Source organism: Apteryx mantelli, chromosome 5 (assembly GCF_036417845.1).
Source record: "Apteryx mantelli isolate bAptMan1 chromosome 5, bAptMan1.hap1, whole genome shotgun sequence".
Lineage (NCBI taxonomy): Eukaryota > Metazoa > Chordata > Aves > Apterygiformes > Apterygidae > Apteryx > Apteryx mantelli.
The window spans coordinates 30,160,859-30,186,989 of record NC_089982.1 but is presented as its reverse complement, the minus strand read 5'-3'; the positions used below and the strand labels follow the sequence as shown (position 1 = coordinate 30,186,989).

Here is a 26,131-nt window from a genome sequence, read left to right as displayed (position 1 = left end):
CTTATCTGCATCAGTGCAATCAAATTAAGTCAAAAAAGTGTAAGTCAGGATGACAGATTTGGGCACTGCAGTGCCTGAAGATGTACTCAGATGACTTTCCAAGGGACATAATCACTTTCTGCATGGGAGTGGTGGTTCTTAAGCTCTTCAAAGTACTCGAGCTCTTTACAGAATGAATATATGACTGTTCTCTCAGTTCCTTTGAAAGCTGGTATGTGCCATGAGAATGAGGGGCCAGATTAATGATCCAACTACGCTGTCACTTAAACTACAGATTGCCATAATAGAATCACCTTACAGATCCACACAGGTATTTAAACACACACAAATCAAAGCTTTCCCAAAGACTGACAGATTCTGTCAACCTTGTATACACAGGCAACATTCAATCCATTACTCCAACATGTTCCCAAAGGTCTCAGTCATTCAAGATTTATATCACAGCTTGTTGATGGAACCCACTCTATTGCTGGCAAAGAAATACCAAACAAGGAAACTGGAGTTAAGCAGTTTACATAAATAGGAACCTAATTCTTTGAATAAGAGACTTTTTGCCATATTTGCATTTATCTGATAAAGTTCAAGGAAAGCTATTTCTATACTCATTTACTGGTACAATCTGTGCAACGGTGATTCGATAAATAAGGATCTCTGTAGGATGTATGCACCTCTTTCTTTCCATCATATTCATGCAATGATTACTCAAAGCCATCATCACCTCATATCACATGTGTATGTTTGCAAGAGTTAGTGTTTTCAGGAAAACAATACAATATCAGAGTAACCCATATATGATATATAACTGTGTATAATTTCCTTGAAGAAAATTCCCACTGATTCCCACCAGCACCAAAGACTAAAACACAAGATTTTCAGACCCCATGACTTTTAGAAGCTCAAATTTTGCTAATAATCTTTATATTCTGGAAGGGCATGAGATAACTAAGCCAAACTTAATTATATGTTAATTATGTATTTGTTACTGAGAGGCAACTACATTTTTCAAATTCCTGGTCTGGTTGTGCTTTATAAAAAATATGTCTTTGCCTCTTTTAAAAAAGCTTTAAAAGCAAGACTCAAGTTACTATGATTTCTTCTTTACAAAGTCTATTTTTCTTCCATGTGAATGACAGACAGCCCAAGCCTTTTTATTTCCTGACAAGGCTGCGCAGCAAAGTCTTTTTTTTTTTTTTTGTGGTGGACATATAGATGTGTCACCTGGCATGACGTTATAGATGACCTCTTATCACATCCAGATGTCAGCAAGCTGCTGCACTACCTGCCTCTTTTTGAATGTAACCCTTACCAGTGATGATGAACATCACGAGGTCTATCTGCCTTATCAATGGCAATGGCAATATCTGTGACATAAGGATGTCACAGGATTATTGATCTTCCATGCAGGGAAATAAATATCAGAATATTTATGGTGACTACGATTCTCATTAACATTCAGGCTATTTCACATCACTCTAGAAATATAAGAGGGAGAGTTTAAATATAGTTTAATCCCTTGTAAGTGCCAGCAGTAAGATTTTTCAGTAGTCTTACTATACAAAAAACTTGAATTCCATTTTGCATATTCTTTTCATATGTAACTCTTTTAAAGAGTTCTTAAGTAAAGGTCATTTTTTCCTCCTTAACATTATTTTCCAGAATAGACTGTTTAAAAATGACAGAATCACCAATACCCAAAGAATTAATGAATACATTCAATACACACATGTCACTATATTTAAGCATTTGTATTAGATTTAAAACAAACAGGCAATTTACTTACCAGATCAGTACAAAAGCTGTTTCTGTAATCGAGTTGGCACAAGTTCACAGAAAATATAATTTGAAAAGGTTCACATTCACATGCATCTTGCTTTTCATGCTCAAATGTCATTCCAAACTCCTAGGATAAGATATTAACCCCTCATTCACTTTTATTTAAAGAGACCCAGCATGGCTCTTGGGTAACCTTGACTGCAGTAAGTCACCAAAATACAAAACTGAACAAAAACCCAACCCCTGGCCTCCCCAATACTGCAACCACTTGGAGTTTACAGAAATACCAAGAGTACACAGGTGTGTATACGTGAGAATGGATTCACACACATGCACATGTACGTATACCTATTCATGTATATACATCCCATGCACATTTGTGTGAGCGTGTCTGTGCATCTGTACATACAACCTGATCTGCCGGGAACCATATCCTTCTGCAAAAATCGTATCAGGAAATGCAAAGTAGCTTTCGGTAAAAACGGCGGCTACTCATGCTGTGCAGCTGGTCAGGAAGATATGAAACCTTGTGCGCTACATAATTTGACTTTGCCCCTTGCCTTGTAGCAACTTTTGGTATGTTGAGAGCCTTGAACTCAACATATATCAAGAGTGGTCTGATATGTGACACATGCTCGGAGCCAAAGCGCTGATCAAAAGAAACGCAGGTTTACCAAGGCAAATGCCTTTGCGCAGCTAGAGGTACGAGGGCTTTCTGGGAGCTCCAGCCATGCTGCTCCAAAGTGACCCTCCTTGCTCGAGACTACGAGTTCTCACAGTTTTATGAATTGTCAAGTTTCTTGATGAGCAGGACGGCATAAATCGCTCCATTTCTCAAAGCACAGACAAGCTGTCACGCTGTGCGCTAGCGCGGTGACGGAGACAAGCCGCACTGCACTGGCTGCACAGACGCTGCTCCATGTGTGTGCGAGTTCAGACGCAACTGCACGCTCATCAGGTGCCTTGTAATGTGCTCTCTTTAGTTCTTAAGGGCTCTGCTCACTCTTCAGACCTGTTTGTCTTATAACTTTTTTAAAGGATGGTACTCCTCATTAGGGGAGCTTTTGAATTACTGAAAGGCTGTGTAACATTTAATTAGTCTTTATCTTTACAAGTAATAAAACGAGCACCTTTTGGTAAAAGAAGGCAGTCTCCAGCGTACTGCTGGAAAACAGGAAGTTTTTGATTTTCTATTCAAACAGCTATCAAACAGATTATAATTTTAGCTTCATTATTTGCCTAATTCACATTTCGTTAAAAGACACATGAGAGAAGATTTATAAATATTGCAACAAAGAAATGTGAAGTCAACAAGTAAGAGCAGTTTCTAAGCTGACAGCCTAGAACAATAGTTGTAAAAATACAGTTTGTATCATCTGCAAACTACTTGGTGTTCACTAGTTTCCATTTAAATAGAACAGAAATATTCAGTAACTTCTGTTACTTTTGCACTTTGACTGTTGATTATTGGCATGCCACATCTTTATTTTGAATTGCCTTCAATATTATTACACAATTCTCAAATATGAGAGGTCCACTTCCAATTTTTAATTAATTTTTAGACTTTATGAGCCAACCAGATTTTATCAACCAACCCCCCCAAAATACGAAATTAACAATAATTTGACAGCTAGATATGTTTCAAATTCAATTCAAATGTAATGTCAAGACCGGCTTCTCCCAAGGGCATACTGATAATTATTTCTCAAACCATCACTGTGTAATTTGCTTTTTGAAAATCTAACTCAGATGTCATACAAACTGGAGTAATGCAATTCCCTTTGTGAAAGGTGATTTTCATTTACATCAGGAAGCAACTTCTTTAATCTTGTCTAGTAACTGTATAAAAGCAGAACTGGGCAAACTGTAGTGGTCAGTCCGAGAATAATTAGTATGTGAAAATAGTTAGGATTGAACTAGGGGATTTTTTCTTCTGTGAATAAAAAAACCTATTCGGGTGAAATCAGAACATGTAAATTATGTCTTGAGTTAAAATGCTTTTACCCTTTCCTTTCCATTTACTTAAGACTGTAAACAACAATAAAAAAGGAAATTAGAGAGAAAAATGAAGCTTTTGTTTTTAGAATGTCAAAATGAAATTTTGACATTTCAAAAAAGAGCAAAAAAAATTTGAAGCACTACAGTGAAAGGTTTCAGTGTTTTAGAGCTTTCTCCCTGTTGCTCCCACTGAGAATTCTGCCTTAATTGAGCATTTCTCTCACTCCTCCCTTCCCATTTATCCAGGCACCAGGGCACGCGTGCGGGCACGCTTTGGGAGCGGGGAGAGGTGAGGAAGGAGCTCCAGGCGCTTGTCGTGCTGTGCGGGACAGGGCGCAGGCCTGGGGACGGTCCCCAGCGGGCCACCCGCCGCCCAGGTCCACGCTCGGCGCTGCCGCGAGCCATTCGCCCGCCCTTCATCACCGGCAAGCTCGGCCCCGGATCAGCAGCCGGGGCTGCTGGGTTTTCCTGGCAAGGAAGTAGCAGAGTAATGGATTAAAGAAAACATAACTAGTCCACTGGTTATTTCCCTTTAAAAACCATGAGATGTGCAAACTGTGCGTAACCTAAACTAGAGCAATCTCTGTTTTCCAAAATTTATCTATAGTCACAGCACTGATTACTACTACAATAGAAAAAAGTACACCCTAAACACATATATGCACACGTTCACATATACACGCAGTTTTGTTACTATAATTACTACCTCCTTTGGACTGAGCCATTATAATTCTGACTGCAGGATTCTCCAGTATTTTAATGATCAGACTGGATAAATGCAATTAACGTTCACTTTATGCAACAGAACAAATTTGATCTTGTCTCATTCAGCTTTTCAGTCTAACCACCATTCAACAAACTAAAAGTTTGTTTCATTGGACTATTTGGTGCAGAATAAATGCTACTTTGTAAAGTAATGTGACAGGAATAAATTTTTTTTAATAATAAAAGATAGTGCTTTGCTTGACTAAAGAAATAACAGGTCACTTGCACTTGCAATATATTAAGATACCATATGGAAAACAAAAGAATTTCCAGAAAACCTTTCTGGTGACATATTTAGGTCAATGAGAATCTGATCCTAGCAGTGTCAGGATAACATTTGCAAACTCTTAATGGGTGTCATGGAAAAAAAATGACTGATCATATTAAATGATTCTGGTATCTAGTCAAGGTCATGTAAGTACTCTTAGCAATGCACAGTACAGCTTATCATTTCTGCTCATTTTGAACTACTCACATGACAAATGTTCCTTCCACCATACTGCTCACTGAGGAACAAGTAATCAGCTTGAGTCACTGCTAATATTGGTTTTATTTTGTACAAGTGCTCTTCTATTTTCTTTTTGACAACTCTTTTGATGTGCCTACTTCATTTGTTCACCTCAAATTTCAATGTATTTCTTAAAGTTAATATTCCCTAGAACAGTAAAAGCAGAGTATGTAACCTTGCTTCGATTTCTTCAGCAAAAGAAAAATTAGACTATGAGAACAGAAGGCAATTATGTTGCTTTCTCAATGACATTAAATAACTTGTGCCTGTACACAGAAAACATTTCAAAACCTCAATACTATTTCAAAGATATTGAATGGGAATTATTCCCTGACTTCAGTGTTTGTAAAAACTCAAAAGGTAAAGGAAGACCCTGTAGTTCAAAGCAGAGTTTCAATCAGTATTTGGTGTAAAAAGAAATAAAGTCATCCTATCTGCACTAAATAAAATATATTGTAGGTAAAAAATGCAGCTAGGAGTATGACATTTCTGAAGTAAAAACAGAAAAACTATAAACAAGATAATTAAATTTCCCTTTTAAAAATCTCTGCTTGTAAAAGTTCTAAATTGAATGACTTGTCTAAACAAAAGCAACTAATTACCACTTAATGCCTGCATGACCTAGAATAAATAAATGGTGTTAATGACAGGTGGAAAGATACAAATAATAATACAGCATTGACATTGATCTCTCTACCTTTGTTTTTGTTTTGTTTTGTTTTGTTTTTCAAATAAGAATTAAGTTAACACACTATAGTGGTATGCCTTTTCTTTGCATAGCGTGGAATGACTCATAAAATGCAACAATGTATGGTAAGAAATCAAACCATCAGGATGAAAAGGAATTCATTTTCACTTTCTCACTGTATTCACTGGAGTAGCCTCAACAATTTATTCTGTTGTTTTTTTTTATTTTCTGGTTTCTATGTTTACACATGGGTTCAGCATCTTTCTAGCTGATGAAAAAAAGAATGTCTAAAGGGAGCATTTTATCTCTGTTTAAGCATAAAAGATCTGTGATAAAGAACTATTTTTTTTAGCCCTTGGTCAATACATAATACAATAAACAGCAGCTGACAGTCTTCTGAGAGATTAAAGTAGGCTCCACATTTCCAGGATTACCTTTTCCCTTAAATTCACACCCTTGATTAAACAAAAAAAAAAAATGCTGATAGAGATGGTCAATAAAAAGCCAACAAAGCTTTTCTTCTATAGACAGTAAGAAGAGAAGGGGGAATATTTTAATATTAATATGATTGCCTTTAATATAGATGCTTTAATATTTTTGAGGAGTTTTGGCCATGGACTTCAAGGGCATCAGGGTCAGGTTCTGATTTGTGGCTTTGCTGCACCATAAAATGAGGTCAAATACTAACTTCAGCATTGTTTGGCTAGGCTCACAATCTAGATAAAGGTCAAATGAAACCTGAAAGCAACACAAGGACAAAACTTCTATAAAAAACATATGGTAACTGGTACACCACCAATGGCTGTTGGATTTTGAAAACCCCTTCTCTGGTGAGAGCTATAGGTGGAGAGGGAGATGTGGTTGGTTGTTCCTTGTCATTCCTTTGGTGGCGGTTTTGTTGTTGTTTTTACACTGTTCCTGTTCTCAAAAAAAGTCAATGCTTTGTAAATAAGGGTATTATTTCTATTTTCATAACGCATAAAGTAGATGAATTAGTAGGGAAAACTTTAATGAAAAGGAATATAATGATTGGTAAAGCAATTTACAGCTGAAAAATGCGTCAGAATATTGGCTTAAGACATGCTGAACAAGTATTAACAGAAAAAAAAATTGAGAAATCTGCCCTTTTAACTACTAGCATTTAAATATAGCCCAGTGCAGAAGACGAGAGAAAAGTTCTCAAGAGCAGAGAAGCTACAACATAATTTTACAGCTAATTATTAAAAAGAAGACACTGTTAGAAATATGATTCCTTCCTACCTTCACCTTAGGACCATTACTGGCAAGGTAGACTAATAATGTAATTACTTTCAGAAAAAGTTCATATTTTGCTGAATTAACAGTAACTGGTAGATGTACAATTTAATATGCAAATTGAAAAAAGCAGGTTGTAGAATTCTGGCAAGAATTTGCCTTTTCTTTTATTTGTGTGTGCCCATTATTTTAAAAGGAATCCAGATACATTTCTTGAACTTAACTAACTCTTACTTCTTTCTGTCAAGTAATGGCTCTCATCATAATTGCTGCAAATTAAGATTTTCCAAATTGCTGAAAGGAGTTAAGAGTTCAATTCACAGTGAAAGCCAGTGGGATAAGAGCAAGTTACACAGAATTTGAAACTCTCACACATACGTAATGGTGAAATAAATACCACCTAGATTTTAGAAGACCTTTTTTTAAAAAAAGAATTGAAAGCATTTACGAAATGTTTCAGATTTCATTAAAATTTTTTCTTTGAATCTTGCTGATGGAGAGACCAAGCCATTAGGTGCTGCTTTCAGTGACCTAAAATTGCATCCTTCTACCCAGTCCACGTTATAACAATAGTTCATGGACTAAAAAAAACAGTAATACTTGAGAGATGATCGGCATAAAATGATCAGTTAATCCTAAATCGTATCTTCTGATGTTGTTTAAGAAATCTCAGTATGTTCTGATTCTTTTGATGGTTCTTATACTTGAACCTGTCTGTTGAGAACTTCCTCTGTTTCAACTTCATTTTTAATATCTACAACTGAGGGGTGGCAGAACTTTTCTAATGTCATATGACAAGCAAACCTTATGGTGTTTTAACTAGAACAGGCTTGAGGTTCACTGGAAGATGACTTTTCCATTTAAAAGGTATTTTTAACATTTTAAAATGTATATTTATGGTGTACTGGTAAAAAAAAAAACTTGGAATAATAGTTTCATGAACATGTAATTGTGCTGAAACACGATTTGGGGGAAGGGAGGATCAAGAGATACCACCAGCTTAGGTGGATATGTGACTAAATTGTTATCTGGAATATAGCAGCAAGGTTTAAGTCCTTGTTTTGTCTACTGAAGAATTTTTTATTCAAGCATTTCATTTATTTCGTTTCATGCATTTAAAATTGAAGCAGATGCACAAAGCTGAGTTTCTTATGCTCCAGATTGAATTATTAAGCTCCCAAGCACAAGCACTGCTCTCTTCTCCCTGTTGGATGAAAACTTTTGGGTTTGACCTGAAGAGCAGACCTAAGTTCCACAATGCCAAACATTTGAGTTTTTGGTATCTGCCAACCCTACATACCACAGAACCCTCTCTACGCACTCAGGTTATTCATGCAGCACGTGGAGATTGCTGTAGATTGCACTCTGGAGTTGCGACTGGGTGGTATTCTTAACTACATCTTTCTAATAGCAAATGTTCCTGGAAGAGGTCATATTACTTCTTACTCTCTCCTCAGAACTCAGATGTCCATTCAGGAGGACTTGCCTGGAAAACTCTGCTCAAGATGGAGACCTCTTTTTTCGCTTTAAGAAATGGGGTATTTTTCTTCTAAAACATAGCTCTAGAAAGAAGTCCTCTCCGTTTTCAAATTTAAGCCCAGAACTATGTTGAGGCTGGTGCTCACACACCCTTGGGGTATTTTTTAGTCACAACTGTTTTGCAGGGTGTGCCTGCATGAATATGTGCAAGGACATAAGGTGGAGTTGATGTTCTGACTCTTCCGTATGTCCTTAAATGAAAATAGTTGTTACTACTGCATTTGTGATGAAGCTCAGTTTTTCATTAGACATCTTTAAAAAGCTAATGTGCTGTAGCCACGTGCTGCAAATCTGTTCATTCTTGAAAGTTGTAACTAGGTATGCTTAAAAGTCAATTTATGGATACCTGAGGAATCTTCTGATCCAAAAGGAGGTACCTATGGAGGTTGGATGCCTCCAGAGTTAGGCAGTAGTTGAGCTGGATTTTAGGGTTACAGTTAGGACTTAGGTGTCTAAATTTCATCTTTAGGCATCAAGTCCCTTCTTTAAGAAAATTACAATGTGGTCTAACCAGCCCTAGTTATAACAACAGAAAAGAATTTTATGGAGTGTGCCATCAGCAATGCAACCTTCAAATTTATAAATTTTCCTGATTGGCTTAGACAAAGGCTAGAACCATTTAAACCTAATGAGATAAATATTTGGTCTCATTCTGTCAGGTAAAAGCACATGTCATTGTAATTTTTACTTTCAGAACTACATATGGCTTAACTGTCCATGTTACAAGGTAGGTGTTATAGTACTATATTTCTGCAGACTCACCATCATGCATTTAATAGAAAGACGATGAAGGCACGGAAATTAGCAAATAAAACCTTTAATAACCACAGGTATCTACAGGGTCTTAAAGTGCTTAGCAACATAATGCATTTGGTGATATTGCCAAAACTATGAATGGCAAATGTAAGATTCACTATATTTTGAAATCCAGTACCAAGGCTTTCAACTTTTCAGTAGCTGCTACACTTTGATGTTTCTCCTTCTTCTTATTTTTAACCACCTAATATATAGCTTAATGAGTCATTTCACTATGATCTGATCCTGTTAGATAAAAGTGTTAGGATTTTCACAGCTGACAGATATTTCAGGCACAAAGGGCAACAGGTGCGAAACTCCTCTTGAAATTCTCTCCTATTGTCACAGGATGAGCTCTTAGGAAAAAAATACTATGGGACCAAGTATTCATAGGTGCCAAAGGCCTAGATTCTAAAAATCCCATATCTCAGTGATTGAGAACATAAATGTAAATTTCTAAAAATAATTCATGTTGCTGTTACTTTGAGTAGGTTAACGGATACGGCTACAAGGATAAGTACCAAGAGACCACAGCTCCCTCTCTGACCATTTTTTATGCTGATTGACCATAAAGTAGCTCAGAATTGGAAGTCACAGGACTACCTGAGTGGTCATAGGACTATATTAGCATACTACTTGTCATCAAGCTAATTAGCTCTGCTAAGCACCTTGAGTATTGTCCTAACATAAGTTACTTCAAATATTTATTTTATATGAAAATATTACTACGTACAATGAAAACAAGAAACTCTTCAGTGCGCCCTGGAGTGTTCTTTTTTATAGACACCTCTATCTTTATCATTCAGTTTAGGGTCCTTTTGATGTAGATCATATCCATTATGTAAGTATAACTCCGGAGTGCCAGCTATTTCATGTATAAGTAGGAATCTAAGAAGTAATGCTCTTGTCAGTAGGAAGAGCAGCTCAATTCATCTTACTATGCCCATTCACAACCTTGTATAATAATGTTGTGCTCCCCCAGAGAGGAACAGAATGTTTCCTTTTGTCTTCATTTAGTGTTTGCCATTTGCCCTTTATAAATAATATGCTGCTGTTAGGAATCCTCATGCTGCTAAAATTAAAATTTTGTTTTCCTTTTGGCATCCAGGGATTTGCAAGACACGAAAAGCTGATGCATATGACCCTTTTCAACATGAAGAAGTTGAAAGGCTACATTTTAGGTTTGGCTCCTAATCTGCTTTTTAACAAATGATAAATTTGTCTTTTACTGGACATGCAGTATTCCTTGCTCTGATGATGTCCCTGCAATACCTGTGGGGAATTTGCAGCAAGGGAAGAGTGGACTTTACTACAATATATCTTACTCTGAGTATGCAAAGTTGTAGAGGAGGGCTGCTGCAACCCCGATAGCCTCCAAGGAAATATTATTCATTATGTATTTACAGTTATTGGATTAAAACTTTGTAATGTGCTCTGTTCAATTAATAATAATACAGAGCAGAATGAGCTATGAAATGCATCGTGCCTTTTAAAAGATCTAATACAAGAAAAGACAAGCAGTTTGTCCTAATGAATGCATCTAATTGGTGCACTTTATTATAAAACACTGGAACAGCATTTTTCACTAGGCAGTTCTATTTGTAACAGGCTGTCTTCAGCACGTCAGGGTGTAATAAATGTGCTGCTGCAGACTAGAACTGCTGATTAGCATTTCTGGAATCCCAGGAAGTTACTGCAAGTTGTTTGCCATTACAGAAAGACCTTTCAAATCCTTAGAGAGGGACCTGCAGCACTGTGGTCGGTTAGGATACACTTAAGTAACTCACTTTATATAGAGACCTCTGCTATCAGTCCATTATATGCACAGGCAACTCTGGTAAATGAATAGTCAAAACAACAAAAGAATTGCCACTACTTTGGTTGAACCCTTACTGACTTTCACAGTATTGATATACAAAAAGTGTTTTCAGTAAATACTGTCTTCAACAAAGCAGAGAGTTTTCATGGTAATAATTTGAGATATACGTTTGGTTTATGTATGACTGTAACTCACTGTCCACATCATCTTTTGTTCATTTTTGATGAAGATAAAGAAAGAAAGAACACACGTGCAAGATGCCTTTTGAGCTATAAGAAGAAACAGAAAACCCTAGAGGCACTTTGAAAACGTACCTTAAAGTCTTAGAGGAAAACCGTCAAGAGTCAATATTCTTTTGGCTGGACCCATATAGAGAATGACATGACAGCATTCAAGAAAAACAGTTTAGATAATATCAAATCTATGCAGAAATCAAATCTATACTGAAGAAATAAAAGACTATGAAAGAAGTGAGCTTTGACCCAGGATTCTTTTGTTTGGACTCTCAATACCTAAGAAATCGCTTTTCTGTCCTTTATTTCTATAAAGGCTGTACCAGTAAATACAGCCAATTTTGTTTTCTTGCTTTTGAAACAGGGTACAGTACACACAAGAAAGCTCCCTTGGAAAATAAACTTTATCTATTCGGGTTCTGAGGAGAGCCTTCAGTCCTTATATGAGGAAGTCTTTCAGTCACAGCAGTATCCTTCATTTTCCTTCATATTCACCACTGAAAGACATGACCTGCACTCCTGCCTGGCACTTGCAGCCCATTAGCCTGAACCTGGGAAACACGTCTCCCAACTTGATGGCATTATTTAGCCTAACTGTATTAATATCCCTTAATACATTTTCCTATAATAAGACTGATCCACCCCATTGCTTTTACTAATTTATCTGAAAGAACAGAGGCTGCCACAATGGCTGCTAAAGCGCTGCTCTGATATCTACAGCATTCAAAAACTTGCTGATTCTCTCTAATGTAAAGGGATAAAACATATGACAAGAGAGAGCAGGAATGACAAGGGAGAGTATGAATGCATATTTACATTCATTAATGCCCCAGGCCCTGAGAAAGGCAATTTTATGATCAAGAACAAGTGAAAATGAGGTCATGGGCTACAAGTAACACACTGTATACATACTGTACACTTTGAATATGCATTTCTGCTACAAGTCTAAGATATAGATGTTCAAATGAGGTAAAATAAAAAAAATATACATGAAGCAAGTATAATTAGTGTATCATATGCCTCTGTCAGACAGTACACAAATTGATTGGCCTCAATCACGTTATATTAAGTTTTCACATCAAGCAATGCTTGATCGAGCAAATTCCAAACCACAAGGAAGTGGAGTGGAAGTTTTGCACCTTATACATTGCAGGACTGGGCTCTGTTGCCCAGATCATGAGCGGTGGCTGAGGCACATACGTACAACATACATATGCCTTACAGGGGACGGTGCAAAGCCTGCCTTGGTATCACTCAGTCCTGGCCGTCCTTCTGGTCTCAGGATTACATCAAAGAAATGTAATGGATGGTCTTCGCTAGAAAAACAGCAAGGATTTACGTAATACACAGCATATTTGCTGTACTTTTGCCACAGTCCTACCCCTTCCTGCCCAAGGAAGTGTTGTGGGAATAGTTACATTGATTAAAGAAGTCTAAGCAACCCTGCATCAGTGAGCAACGTTGATTTTCTGCACAGTATCTGGGCCACCATCTTCATTATATTAATGTACTTTTATATGCTGGTGCTTCTGAATATTGATTTCCTGTCTTTTATGGTAGCCTGTTATCTACCATTCAGAATCCACTACTACTAGTGGCCCCAATCTGCATGCCGTTGTGTCCCTCACCGTCTACAGCTTTCTGCCCTTCCACTTCAAGCCCCGTTTAGGGGCAGCAGCTTGGACTCCGCAGGCCAGAGGATGAAATGGGAATGAGTCTGAAGACTGTTTCTATTCATAGCACTGCCCCTTCATGAAGCCTTGGGGCATACATTAACCTCCCAAGCATTATTTGGTGCTGTTCCAAACGCTCCAAACCCCTCCCATAAATTTGCTTGGAAGATAACAGCCCTTATGGATGGTTTGGCATCATGAGTCCCGCAGGAATCATGTTATCATGAGAGAAGTGGGTATTCTGAGAAATAAACCCTGAAATTCTTCAGAGACTTCAAAAGACATGACTGTACAACAGAAGTGTATAGCCTCTTGACATTCAATAGAGAGCATGAAAAAAAAAACCCAAAGCAAAGCAAAACAAAACAAAAACAAAAGTGTTCTTTTTGTGCCTTTGATGACAGGAAATAAAAGAAATCATGAATTTCCCTTTTAAAAACAGTGGTCCTAATTAGGATTTCATACACAGTGGAAACAATCTGATTATCGGATCATAAATAAATTATAATTATTCTACATACACAGTCAAAATATAAACCTGAATTAGCTAGGCTTGATGGAAAGTACATGTATTTGTGTATCTTGTAATACAAACTGTGTCATCTAAAGGCATATTCTGCCCTGCGTTTTCAATTGATTGAGCCTGAACTGCAGTGTTCCCTTTTGGGTCAGAGGCTGGTATTGGCCTTTTAACTTGCTGTGCCTATTTTTCTGTCTTTGAAAGGTTCATAATAATTTTTCTTTTAGTGTTCCTGAAGAAGAGTACGAGATGCAAAAAGATATTTGAAGTACACACATGAAGATAAAAATAAAATGTAAAAATACATACTAAAATTATTAGGTAAGAGTTTTTAGTATAGGAACTGTTACTTACATTTATGATGCCTTTTGGTCTGAGCTAAATCTCAGCTTGTTTCTGCATGCAGAAGGATTTTCAGAGGCTGTACAAAGTCTTGTCTAGCTGAACACAGGAAGAAATAAGTAACAGAGGTGAGTGTCTTTGCTCACATTTCAAAGTCTCTTTCAGGCACCACTGTGCCCCAAAGCAAGTTTACTTAGTGACTCCCTATGCTCTTAAATTACCACTCATTAAGCTCGTATCACTGATTTACAATGCACCAGCTACTGTACATCAAATTGCTGAAGTAACTACTCTGACTGATTCCTATTCGCCTTAATAAGACATAGTAGCTACCCTTATGTTTTGGGAAGTGACTGCTCCACAGAGCAAGCCTCCCATTTTCTGAAATTGAGTGAAGTGTAAAAAAGCTAAAAGGTCTATTTCCTTTAAATTACGGGGGTTTATTATTTGTCGCTTCATGGGGTTTGGTGTTTGTTTTAAAAAATATCTAATAATAAATATTTATAAATATACATAAATGTAAATATTTATTAAAATATTTACATTTATTATAGATAAATTTATAAATATTCTTAATGTGTTCTAAATGGTGAATAACGATCTATTTTAGTCATATGCAGTTTGGTTCTGAAAATAAATGTATCCCTCGGAAGAATATCAATGTCCAAGTAGTCGAGTAGTGAGGATGTTAGCAAGTGAGACAGACAGAGAGAAACCAGCCAATAAATGCTCACGTTGCCAGCTGCTAATACAGACAAATGGAACCCAGAGGTAAACAAATATCCTTAGATGCAAGCTCTGTGGTGTCTGAGCCGTCCCAACTGAGGCACATTTGCCCATGAAGAAGTCTGGGCCTGTACGCCCAGGCAGACGAACGCACGTAACCATCATGCTTCCTAATACGCACTTGGGCTTCCTAGGCGTTATATTCCCCAACCGTTCAATGCCATAAGGTCAGGAATGGTCACACGTAGATATGCCAGGTGCCCTCGCGTGCTTTGAAGCCCTTAGTCCTTTAGGACTCAGACAGTTCAGAGAAATAAATCTCTCCATTAATGTATCTATATTCTTATTTATGCATGTGTATGTTCATGTGAAAACGTGTACACACAAAGCTTTTTTGTGGTACCAAACCATAAAGTTGCTAAATACATAGTGTAGAGCCTTGTAGAATCTAATGGACTTGTTTCTTAGGAGTTCAGAAACTGAAATCACAAGACTGTGTCTTGTTCAATTATTTATTTCTCATAAATAATCACTTTATCTCCTAGAATATGAATATGATATTACTCAGCTGTTTATTCCTCATAAACCATTTTACTACACTTATGTATGTCAAAGCAACAGAGAAACCTGTAATAGGCTTATTAAAACCACTCATTACAGTCTTATTGCTCAGTATTGGTAACAGGACTGAAGATAATAAAACATGATGTTTCAAAAGTGAGTAATAAAAAAGTCACAAAAGAACAGAATAAAAATTTTATTATGCAATGCCAGGAATATAAATAGTTTCGCAAATCCTCAAGCCTTTTGGGACCCATATCGTGGCGGAATTGCTTCTCAAAAACTGAAAATAGAAATAACTTCACAATGCAGATTGATAGTGCATAAAATCAGTATAGACTACAGTATGCTCAAGGATCTATGTCAATTTACACCAGTGTAAATTTTGGCCACTAACTCTACCCACATACTGCACAACCAACATTTGACCTACTACAGGAATATGTACGATTTGGTAGTTTAGGAAGTAACAGTCTCCACAGTTACATCATCAGTCTGTCCATATATACTCTAAAATCATTTGGGGGGGGCGGGTTTCAACTCTTTGGAAACATTCCTTATCTATAAAAGTAACATACCTCTTTTTTATTGCCTGATTGTGTTCCAAGCTTTATTTACGTGAAAGTCTTCCTGGCACAATATTAATGCATGAGATGATGAAATTCTGTTTCAAGAACATCTTCACAGGCGTCTTGGAAATGCACTTCTTGGGAAGATTTTAGGCAGCAGAATGCAGCTACTTAAGTGCTGCATGCCCGCGACCTTTTAGGTACCTATGTATGTTTTCTGGCAAAAGGGAATGTGGAATTCAATGAAAATTCCAGTGGAAAGGGCTTTCAGTATCTTTTTTTTTTTTTTAAACTTAGTGTCACAATTGTACTTGGGTTGTATTTTAGTCACTAAGTCCCATTCAAAATGTGGCCCTGAAGTAACAGTCAAGGATGCCATTCTATTTCTAATACTTCATACATATTTCACATTCAGCTCTAAATAACAAACAAGTAAGATTTAAAAAAAAACCCAGTGAATTAGGTTCTGGGTTTAACAAGTATCTCCTGCTTTATCAGCAATAACAAAGCAATTGAACTATTGTCTTTTTGGCTGCTGAGCTGAACAACACTTTTTTTGTTTTGCAAATTTCTACATTAAAAAATGGGGGGGCTCTTAGGCAAAAAGTAGTTTCATTTAGTCAATAGACGTAGTATCCTGCAGCAAGGAAATGCAATTCCCATATCCCAATGAAATTTTGAAACTCGGCCAAGTATTCTAACAAATGTAAGAATTCTTTTGCAAAAGCATATTACTGTAATGAACAGACTTCTTGCTGTTTGTGCTGCCATCCTGCTTTCCTAACCTTCATAAGAATTGCTATAGCCAAAGAGGCTGTTCAGCTTTTTCAGCCATAACAATTCCTACAAAGGCTAAGAGATTTGAAAGCTGCAGCTTGATAACGTCCATAGATAAGATACTATATTTTTCCATCTTTGTCTCCCTCACTTCTTAATTTCATGTGTTGAACCTAGGAGGAAATAATTTCACTTTTAAGGAATAAATACTAAAGAATACTAAAAACCTCCCAAAAAGCAATCGATGTTCCAATCTGACGCTAAGCAAGTTGCTTTAAAACAAACTTTGTTTCCCTTGTCTTTGTTTTATGATGCCTGGTTGAAAGACGACATATCTAATTCCTGTTAAACATTGCTGGAAGTGCTGATGTATCACTGTTAGCTTAACACATGTTTCAGGAAGTAATCATGATACTGGACAGAGTGGAGATTGAATGATGAGACTTTGGTTCAACACAGTAAGTCTTCTGATTAACTAAAAAAGGGGAAAATGTATTTTCTTACAACACAGGAATTTAGGGAGTATTTTATCACTCAGAGGAGTCAACACTTTGCAGGATTAGGCAAATGCCTATTCTGCAGCTGTTATTCATCAATTTTTGAAGATACAAGATAAGGCTAAATCACGAGTCCCACAGTCTTAATTTTTCTCTAACTCGCAGGCCTTTCATTTTTCATCTTGACAATGTTTCTTTAGAGAAATGATCCAGTATAAACACGCCTTCTGAGGGAATTAAGAGATACAGATACGTTGAAGTAATAAAGAATTCCTGCATTCTTGCCCGAAAGACCACATCCCACGAATGCAAAGAGAAGATGCTCTGCTGCATTAATCCAGGTTTGGATTTGCCAAGCTCCCTTACTCTGAGAAGCAAAGGGGCTGACAGACGGAGCAACGGAGGTGAGCATGTCACTGCCAATTAAAATACGAGGGAGCTGGACCCACATCAAAAGTGTTTTAACAGATGTCAGAACCATTTTCTTACGTTGTCATGTTTTGTGACCATAATTCAGATGCATACCACAATTCAGATACATCTGACGTTTTACCAGAAGTCAGCACAGGGTTTTTTTGATGGTTTTAGCATACTTTACACATTAAAAGTGCAATTAATAGAATACATATGAAGCAATTAGAAGACTTCTTGTGACCTTTCAATTTAAACTGCAAGAAAGACACACACTTGGAATTCACTAGTAAACCATTTTCTAGTTTCACACAGCTGTTTTAATGGAGTTTGGCAATATTTAAATCAAAAGGGGAAAGATGAAAGGTAAGTACAGCCAATATACTAATGCTCAAATAATTCATATTTATTATAAAGTGAAAACAAAGGGACAAAAAGGAGAAGGTATTACATGGAATGATCACATTTTTCTCTAGGGATTTAAACATCGCTATGGGATAATTTCTATGTTGATCTATCCTAATACTGCATACCTTTTACTAACTTCAGTGGGACCACTGAATTTATTTACAGTAAACTGGAACAGAATATCATGTTATTTTTGAACTATTGGTAGTAAATGTAAAACATGCAGGTTCTCCACATATATTTATGTTCCCCCCCTTGACACACAAGATTGCTATGCCTGTTCAATAGTCAGTTTAATCAAAATGTTTCATCTTGAAATCTACGGGTTGGTTTTTTTTTCAGGATGTATAGTCCGAAGTATATTCAAAATGTGTATGCCGTGTTGCCAGTCTCTGTTGGGGATAAAAAGAAATGTTCCACATTCCACTAATATTTGTTTGCAGACAGATCCTCTTTTCTTAACTAATTTGAAATATGAATTATTACAATGACACAAAAGAAACCTGCTCATTAGCACAGTTCTCTCCAGATCAGACCTCCATTTCAGCAAATAAAGACTGAGAAAACTTCTGGGTAACTCTGAAAAACCGAGGTCAGTTTTCATACTAATTTAAAAGGAGACTTCACCATCTAATTTTCAGACTTACAAATTCAGTGACATTTGCTTTCAGTCTTATTATAGTCTCTATACAAACCAGCCTATCTCTGAGGATGTACAATTGGCTAAAAAGACACCTTTTTTTCCCTTCCAAGAAACGTCTGCTCCTATTGAATATGGTTCATTATTTGTAAGCAGCATTTCAGTAGAAAAAGTCAGTGTGTTATTCCATAGGTCAAGGATGTTAACGATAATCTGATTTAGCCAAAATCATGACGTGAAAGCAGAATTACTAGAGGAACAATTACTGAAGACAGGCAGGTCCCACCTAGAAAACCAGCACCGAAACATACTGAGATTATGCGGCGTTTCCTTTTTTTTCCTTTCTCTATTTTTTTGTGCTGTTGAGTTTGCTCAGGGCTGGCTTATGCAAGCCCATACCAAAGCCACCCCTTGACTCGCGGGCGACACGCTCGGGCTGTGTGGGGTGTCCCGTTCCCCATGCTGCAGGGCTGGCTGGCACGCCAGCGGCGCTGCCCAGGCACACGCGGAGCGGTGGCTCCCAACCACAAGGAGGTCGTTGGGCTTTTAGGAGCATCAAATAATCAAGCGTGAAGCATTTCCACAGGCCAGTTACGCTTCTCACCAAACTCTGGTTACAGCAGGATGGCACAAACTGTTTTTGTTTTAAGATGAAGATCAGGCCAAATATTTCTTGTCCTCCTCTCTAATAAAAAGACCTCTTCACAGACAGATCGTCTGTCTTTAAAGGCAACACTGTAAGAGCCAACCCCACGTGAATTTAACTGATTGTGCCGTGTTATTTATCTGTATGTGTTTATTAATAGTGCTCTTTGGAAGCCAAAGCTCACATGCCACAGACTTAGGATAATGGTAGTTGTTATTGATTTCTTTTTTTCGACCCTAGGGAGAAGTCAAGGAACTAGTAATTATTATTGTCTTCTAGGATCTATATTTGCCATCTGTGTCTTGAGGAGTTGCATACAAGGTTATCTCATTGTACTGTTTGAAATATAGCTTGTTCTTTCGTAACCTTGCTTTTTTTCCCATGAAATATTAAAATTAAAGTTGTGCAAAGAATTGATCTCTCAGTAGCTGCCAGAATTAAAAAAAAAAAGTATATTCTGTTATCCTATAACATTACTCATCCCCCCAGGAAAAAACATTCTATCTTGAGTGAAATGTTTTATTTTAATTGCAAGTTAACCCTTTAAATTCTCCTAAAATTATGTCCATCTTTTTAATTTTTAAATCAAAATATAACTTCACAATGAGAAACTTTGTACTGCACATTTCACAGGCAAACAAATGTTTTGACTTTTTCATCTTTTCTTGGACAGTATAGAGTGGACTTATAGAAGAATCCAGAGCAGAACAACAAAACTTACAGAAACCTTGAAAAACAATGAGAAACAAGAAACAGAATTGCATTTGCTTGGTCGACACTGTAACAGTCTACAGCTATTTAAAAAGAGAAGGTGGTAATGTAATGCTGTGCTTGTCCACTATGTAGAAGAGAATCTGCTATCTGGAAGCAAATACAATGAATTTGAACTGCAGAGTGATAACTCAGCAAGACATTAGAGAAACATCTCCTTAGGGGTTAAGACACTAAGACACTGGAATAGATTCCAGGAGACATTATTGCAGGAATTATGGAATATTCCTGCAAATATTCCATTATTTTGCAATCTCTGAAACTGAAGTTTTTTTAAAAAAAGAGTTAGAAAAAACATCTTCCAGTAGTCTGTCTCTTTAGGTAATGGATTAGATGATCCTATGACATCCCTTGTGGCTTTATTTTCTATCCTTCCCTAAGAACAGTATCCATCTTGCATTAAGATTTGTAGGAAACAAAGTTGTTCCTAGTCCAAACAAGTTATTATCTAAAACTATTTCTAGCTCTTTAGAAATGCTTTAAATGCTCTTTTAGAGCAAGAAATGGTTCTGATTTTTAAAAATACACCTCTGTTATTATTCCTCTCATTTCAGTAATTGGCCATAAGGTTCTGAGGATAAGCAGAAAGACCAAAAATTCCTCTGGAAGTTTTCATCTGATACTTCTTTGATACTTCATTTTTTGAGTCCACCCAGTATTATGGAGGATCTAAAGGACTGTAGAGGGTTTAATATCTCTTTTTTTTTTTAATCCTGTGCTTCAAGGTTAATTGTATTTCCACCCAGAACTTGAAAACCTCTCAGACATTGGAATGAACTTTCTTTTTTCATACCAAAAAACCCTATGGTTTTTGGTAAATGGTAACATGGTAAAACAATGGTAAACAAAATGATCTCTTTCACTCTCAGGTAAACTCATGTTTTCTCTAGTTTTAGGTGGGTTTAAGAGCATTTCCTCTGCTCTTAATCTGCGTGGAATTTCTAGAAGTAGTCATTGGTGCTTTAACTCTGGTCAGCACACATCTCCCACCTGACTCTAATGACAATATTTTATTTTTAAAACAGTATGTAACATACATTCTTGGTCTTTGGTTGGAAAAAAAAAGAACAAATATGTATAATATTTAAAACAGACTCAGGATCCAATTACTATATGTAGTAAAAATTATTGAGCGTTTTTAAGGGGATGTGTTTTTTGTGGTTTTGTAGCCTGTTAATATTTTGTGTTTGGTTGTTTATAATTTGAACATGATAATGCAGTGATAACCAGCCTTTTCCCAGGAGCAAGTAACAAAGTGCTTCCTGTAGGTGCTGGATATATACCATCTATAATTAGTGATGGTTAAAGTGTAGAGACCCACTGACACATTTGTCTCCAGAAGGAAGATGATGCAGAAGATGATGCAGACTGGCAGAACAAGAAATGCAACCCGCAAGCAACGACCTGCTGGTTTGTGTCTAAAATGCCCTTGGGGAAGAGAGCCACGGGGAGCAGTTATGGATTTAATTAATCACTATGGTAAGCCCGACCAAGGATGCAGAGAGCAAGTTAGCCACATCTCCTCTTCCGTCTTCCCACAGGACGTCATCCCCACATACAAGAGACCTGAAAAGCCACACTGTGGTCTACATGGAAAAGACTGTCAAAACTGGCTTGGGCAAGAAACTTTTTTTTAATTTTTACTAGCCAGGCAGCAACCTTATTTTTCTGTCAAGGTGCCAAGGTGGCCTGAGGAACCAGCTGAGGTCTCTCAGGCACAAAGTTGCGCTGGCACCTGTAGGCACCTCTCCCTGGCCACTGCCAGCAGTGAGCACTCCTGAATTTGTGAGAGGGGGCACTGGATTACAGCATGCAACACTGAGACAATTCAAAATTGTACCAAGAAGTGACCAGTCTTGGAAGCCAGCAAGGTCAGCAGAGGGGAAAAATACCTTCCTTACTCTTTCTGCTGCTTTAAATGCCCCTTTGATTCTTATTTTCTCCAGAAACATATATTTTGTTGAAATATCCTGTGTTTATTTATCATGATTTCTACCGTTCTTCTCTCATCTCTAAATGCACACATATATGGAATCTGACACCGTGTCCAGAAGTACCAAGTCTGACTTTAAACCAGCTGTTGCCAAGTAAATGTTTCTAGAGATGGCATGCCTCAGAAGACACTATTGCTACTGCTAAAGGACTGGACATGATGGAGAACTTATCAGGAGGAAGAGATACTGCAACACTGCAAGATAAAAGGATTTCTTAGTTTTATATCTGGACAAAAATAAAATTAAACTTAACACTGATTATCGTATATTCCCATCTCCTTTCACAGAAATATCCTGCTGTTTTATCTTCTGCCATTTCATCCCCTCTCCTACTGATACTAAACACATAGCTTTTTACCATTCTCTCCCAATTCCTAAATGCAAATAATTTTAATTTAACCACGGTCTTGCATTATTTGAATTTCTCAGGTTAGCAGTTTACTGCAGTGATACTGTTGTGCTGAAAACACCAATGGCATGTTCGTTTGCTGTATAAGCTTTCCAACCCTCCTCAGGGAAACTGGGAAGGTTTAAACAGTCTTTTAGACTTGGCAGTTAAAGCTCTATGGGTCTTTTGCATGACAAACTTACTGTACCAGTGGAGGACATCAACCATCATCTGAGGCAGGATTTAGATCTATACCTATACTGATTAAGGTTTTGATATTCATACTGGTCTTTATAAGATTGTCTTCAAATATATATATTTATATATTTGGTGCACAGAATGATCTACTTCGTTTTCAACATGTTCAGAAGACCATATACAACCGAGCATTTCTCTTTACATGAGTAGTTAACACTGTCTTATAAAAGAACTTCTCTCGCCTCTTTTTTCCCCAAAGTCTCTGACCTAAAATGAGTCATATTCTTACAGGCTGTTCCTTTTGAGGTCCACAAAATTCGTGTTGGTTTATTTCAGTGGAAGCAGGATCAGGTCCATTTACTGAACCTCATAGTTTTCTTTTATTTCTTTTATTCATCTGTTAAATAGTTTGTAAGTGATATACGCCTACCAAACACCGCTTGTGGCAAGCTACATTTTCCTCTTTTTACCCTTTCTGATTCTGCGGTTTATTAAAAGCCTTGTATTGCCCAGGGACAGTAACTTCACTGGTGCAGATTAATTCTTTTTGGTCTTTAGCCAAATAACCAGCTAATTTTGTCACTTGGCTAATTTAGTGATGTGCCAGCAAAATTCATAATTACAGCTAAAAGTATTTGTACTACTATTGCTTGCTAAGCTAAGGTGACTTCATGAATACCATTTACTGCTTCTGCCCTTCAGAGCAGACAAACATATTTAATAAAAAATGTAGAAATAGAATCTATCAGCTATCCATTGAAGACATTTACTGCTTTTGTTTTTCTTAGCAAGATACTAGGTCATATCCTACTCTGAGTTACACAGGGAGATGTTCAAGAAAAGGATTCTTTTCCTTCTGGCCAGGAAATACAACTTGCAAGCAGAGCATTTTAAACAGAATTCAAATATCATGCAACTGAATATGTAAGTTAAAGCACTGTTAGATGAGGAGAAAAAAAGCCTGTACATATGGCGGCTTTACTGAGACATGTGATGCTCTGCTCTTCACAGGAAAAACAAAGCAAGCAATCCTAACAGAGAGCATGATTTAGGGGATGTTTTATTAGCCTGCTCTGTATTTTCGAATGGGTAAGAGTTTCTAATAAAATCTTCCATCAAAACAATGAAATGCCATCGCCTTCAGCAGTATTTCCATACAGAGCTTTATGGGGAAGACAGGATTTAAAAGACCACGGGCCCCATAGAGGCAGTCAGGGTCTGTTTTATATCAGGTTCACCACCCCCCTGGCCCACCTCCACCATCACCAGCCGTGGCTGCATCCTGGCAAGCGATTTTTTGCTAAATGCTATTACTGCGGGGTTTCTGAACAACAAGATTTGATAGGTGCTTTGGAGTCAGACCGGGAGCCCGGCTGTTTGCTTACACACTCTGCGAATTTCTGAGGACTTGATGCAACTGTTCGGTGCTTCAGTCTGGCAACTGCCAACTTGGCGTGTCCAAAATCAGGCCTTCAACAATATTAAGCTGCTTAAAACAGAGAAAAGGTGCCAGTCTCCGGGCTCTTCTTTTTCCTTCCTTGCGACTCTGTGAGAAGACTGCCTCTTTGCCCTTCCTCCCTACGTGCTAGTTCAACAGGCAGAAAGAGGGGAGCCGGCTGCTGCCAGAAGCAGCCGCTGCAGTGCCGGCCGCATTCCCACACGCCTTCTGCTGCCCCGGGGAGCACGCGCTCCCGGACCACCGAGGAGGGCAGAGAAACATTTATGCAGTGCGACGAGCTCCAACTCGCTCGCGTTGCTGACTGCGGGCTGACTGGGGAGCTCAGCTGTCATTATGAGAGCTGGATCAGAAGCAATTTAGGAAGACGATGCTATTTACTTGCCAAGCTAATCCCTATCACTTCATCTGAGCACCAGCTCCCCCGACTCTCAGAAATAGCCTTCTCTAATTTTCTTTAGGCTGGAAGCAAATACAGATTCAACGGGGGCTGTGGGTTCTCAGCACTTTGCAGGGCTAAGTATGAGACGCATGCTGCACTTAAAAACGGATACATAAATCACGTTGGTTTGCCTCGCCCTTCTCCCTCCTCTGGAAAACAAATTGTTGTAATGCAAAATTGCGCTTCCCGCTTCGAGAGCTTACGTTAGTCACTCATGTTGATGCTCTGGGCAGTTCAGACAGGCAGGAGTTGCCGGTGACAGACCGGGGACAGACCTCGCCCCCAGTGCCCACGAGCGCAGCTGGGGGCAGACATGCTGCGACACCACAAGCGCTCGTTCCCTCTCAACAAAGTCCCACCAGCTTTCCCTTTCCATTTCGGCCACTTAAGGATGCTGTACACGTCTCCGTACACTCATCGCCGGTGATAAAGATCCTCGTCACAGTAATGATGGTACATATGCAAAAAACAATAACTCTTGGGAAGTGTGCATGGGTCTGGTTTATGCTGCTGTCATCTGTCCCTACATTTGGTGCAAAGAAAAGGTAAAGTGCCAGCGTAACAGGCAACACACCTCACACCTGAGTGGACATTTTCACTCTTACTTATCAGCTGTTCCCTATGCTGAAGCTTTATGTTATTTATATTACCTGTTCATCTACTGCAGCACATGACTGTATTCATATATGATAACTGCTCTTGCTGCAATCACTGAAATTTACTGGATTTTACTGGTGGAGAATCAGAACAAGATCTTCTGATGGACAGCTCATCAGATTTACATCAGCAAAAAAAAGTGTTCTGAGTCTCAGCACATAGAGGGATATAGCCAATAATATTAATGTCTTAGTATATTTACTAAAGAACATGTTGGCTCTGAAATATGATTTAGTCCTTATCCTTAAGTATATGTTTTAGTGTTTAGCCCCACTGCCTTCAACAGCCCTGAGTCATGTATTTAAATTAAGCATATGCCTTGATCGAGAGAGTCCTACACTGTGTCAGGTATTTGAACTAATCACTGTTATTTCAATTAAATTAATGCACTAGTTAAACAGCACTTACCTTTATGTACATAATGATTATACTAAGCAATACATACTTGCCATAATAATTTGCTAGAAAACACAAACTGTGGGACAACTTTTGAATGAGGTCTCCAATTTTTTAACTATTAATTCAAATGCTTACCGTTGCTTTTGTTTTTTGTGTTCTTGAAAAATACGCTCTGTGTATTAGATAAGGCTAAGCATATATCTGGGAACACAGTTTGTCAAGTTGGAAAGCAGAGTAAGAAAAGGGAAAAAGAAATTAATTCTATTGCCAACGTATTACTCCATATAATGCAACTGTCAACAAACCTAAATTACAGGTAAAGTATAACCAAAAACAATAGGGAAAATGAACTGTAAACTAAATACTTCTACAAGGAAGAAGAGTACTTTTACATCTTTTTAAACTATTTTTACACTGACATTAACATATCATTTCCCATATAACAAAAATAGGTATTGCTATTTTTCTTTTTCTCCATCTAAAGGCTTCACTGGATTTGCATATTTGATATAATTTATGAAACTAAGATTTCTCCAATAGTCAATACATTTTGCCTCCTGTGTGAGAAAACTTCCCAAAGTGGAATACTTCATAGCATAATCAATTAATATCCAGGCACAATATTTTAGGGAGTCTAATTAAGGATTTCTAACCCTACATTATTACCGCCAGCCAAGATCTGCC

The 26,131-nt window shown here is 37.6% G+C and overlaps 1 long non-coding RNA gene across 2 annotated transcripts in view; it reads right to left on the bottom strand.

Moving 5' to 3' along the window:
• LOC106491918 (uncharacterized) overlaps positions 1 to 26,131 on the bottom strand; it is a 488,135-nt gene that overhangs the window by 344,891 nt on the left and 117,113 nt on the right. For both annotated transcript variants that reach the window (XR_010884258.1, XR_001293830.1), the window contains exon 2: positions 13,920 to 14,006. This is a non-coding gene — a long non-coding RNA (uncharacterized lncRNA). The remainder of the gene's footprint in view (positions 1 to 13,919; positions 14,007 to 26,131) is intronic.